The sequence below is a fragment of the Ochotona princeps genome, chromosome 13 (assembly GCF_030435755.1).
Source record: "Ochotona princeps isolate mOchPri1 chromosome 13, mOchPri1.hap1, whole genome shotgun sequence".
Classification (NCBI taxonomy): Eukaryota; Metazoa; Chordata; class Mammalia; order Lagomorpha; family Ochotonidae; genus Ochotona; species Ochotona princeps.
Genome location: NC_080844.1, coordinates 66,221,025 through 66,223,590, shown reverse-complemented (window position 1 = coordinate 66,223,590; position 2,566 = coordinate 66,221,025).

The following is a 2,566-nucleotide window of genomic DNA, read 5'->3' as shown; positions in this document are numbered from 1 at the left end:
TCAAAGAAAACATCTCAGTAACCTCCATACAGGTGTCACTTCTTCTTGGCAGACATTTCATTGAGAAAAAATATGAATGCAGGCCCACAGGGAAAATGAATTGCTTAGAAACATGGATATAGAGGCAGAGAAGAGGAATCGGGGAGGTCTAACATCAGACTGGGGCCCTCGCCAGAACAAAGTGTAGCCACACACACAGCTCTAAGAGAGGGGAAGGCCACACCCCAGGATAGGGCAAGCCCCCAGGACCGGAGAAGGGGCGTGGCTCGCAACTGGCAGCCCCGACCCACCCTCCCTTCTGCCGGACACCTTCTCCCTGGCTCCTTGTGAGCTCCAGAGTGACAGCCGTTCCTGCGCTCTCTGTCATGCCGCAAGCACAGCAGGCCACTGCATGGAGAGCCTGCCTGTGGACTCCCATTGGAGACGCTCCAGCACCCCTGGTGTTTCCTCTTGCATTTGGGTAGCACACCCTTTTACCTTAAAAGCAGTTCTCAGGCATTTGGTCCTTGTAAAAGCTTGTAAATTTGGGACTGCTCCCGTCGCCTTCACGCATGGGGGCAGCTGGGGCACAGTGAGGTGGGTGGACAGGAGCCCCTACCTCGCTGGCTCTTCCTCTTCAACACCAGCCCAGGACTCCCTTGCAACCTGCACTGTAGAGGAACGCAACCCAGCAGCCAAGAAGGGCCACCTGCTGCTTAGGTCACTTCTCACTCACTGCTTCCTGCCCTTGCGGAGCAGGCAGGGCTGGCCTTGACGTCTGCCTGTGTGCAGTGCAGGGAATCCCCTCAGTGACACCTTACTAAGGTGGCATCTCCACTCCCCTTCCCCAGTGTGCCCAGGGGACGTGGGATGCCTGTTGGGAACCCTCAGACTGACTGTGCCAGGCTTAGACCCTGAGGCTTAGTCCTCGGCCTCTTGGGGTATCCCTTTGACTGTGGGAGAAGACCAGTGCTCCGGGGGAGCGGGGAAGACGCAGTGCCAAGTGGTAGGGCAGCTTGCCTGAGGGAAGAGAGTGGGGACTCTTCATGTTGACAATGCCTTGAGGGCTCGGCTCAGAAAGTCATCTGCCCAGGCCAGGTTCCTTCCTGCAAGTTCCGCCCCTGAAAACCAGGCAGGGAGAATAGCCATGGTGGGCTTTGCGAAGGCAAGCAAGCAGACAGATTTGAGGCGGGCGTGGGGGCAGTGAACACCAAGGAGACTACCCTGGCTGGCCCTGCTGCCCACACATCCTGCTGTGGCTGGTGAGGGGCCTCAGTCTGCCCGGGTGATTCATGGCCTAGCACTCAGCATGGCACCGCCTTCCTTACTGGGCTTGCCATCTGTTTTGGGAATTTCCCCGACTTCCTGATGATGCCCATCCTTCTCCCAGAGGGCATGAGTGCCAGGGCAGATACCAGCCTGAATACCCTTTCAGGAGACTGGGGGTTTTCTTCTTGTTGCCAGAGCAGATTTCTCCAGAAGGGGCAGTGTGGGGAATGTGCTGCGTTTTAGGGATTTCTATCTGCAGCGCTGAGGCAATTCCAGGAGGCAGAGTAGCAAGCCAGCAGACAGGCCTTGTCCAGCCGTGTTGGAGCAGGGTTGCCTGCGTCCACCTTCACTTGTCAAGCTGTCCTGTTCTGGGCCCGTCAGTCAGGCTGTTCCTGCTGGGCAGCCAGAGCCAGGGGGGCCGTATCAGCCACCGACTGCAGCCTGACTTGCCTGGCACACAGCCCCGAGCTCTGCGAGAGGAGGGGAGACTTCCAAGGGCTGTGGAAGCTCATTTCAGACAGGTGCCATTCAGCGTAAGGAATCAGCACAGCATGTGGCGGATCATTCAGTTCCTTCAGGAGAGGGAGGCTCTTGGTGGGAGATGGAACATTGCTACACTGCTTGTGACGGGACATGGAAGGCCCGGTTATGCAGCCTCCACCTGACCAGAGGCAGAGAAGCTAAGCAAGGGCCTGGCAGTGTCTGCCTGCCCAGGTGGCGGCTGCGCAGGGGGTTCTGCAGGAAAGGCGTCCACACTGCAGCAAAGACACCTGTCAAAGACAAAACCTCACCTCGTTTAGAATAAAGAGCTCCTCTGACTTCTCTGCTGAGACTTGATAAACATGCAATTTCTCTGTGCATCTGCAAGAAAGAGTTGCTGGCAACACTGTGAAAAGTTGAGACATGCAATATGAAGAACATCGTCCTTAATTTGAACTTGAATGGCAAGTGCCATCATTTCCAAAACACCTCCTAAAGGTCAGGTCCACACTAGGCACGTGGGAGCATTCGTCCATCACCTGAGCCACACAGCAGGCCAGGCCATCCTGCTCTACAGGTGAGCACCCAAGGCTCCCAAGGGTTGGGACTTGGGGCTGTAAGAGGCAGAAACAGCAATTCAGCCCAGCCCTGGGAAGCCTGGGGCAGGCTCACAGCACCGAAGAAGTCCCTGCTTCTTGAGTTAGGGTTAGGGTTAGGGTTAGAGCTAGGGAGATCCAGGCACACCCAGGACCTCAGGGGCACAAGATGGTAAATGACTGAGCAAGACAGAGCAGGAGTGGGGGAACTGGAGCCAGCAGGAGCCGCCACCCCAGAGCCA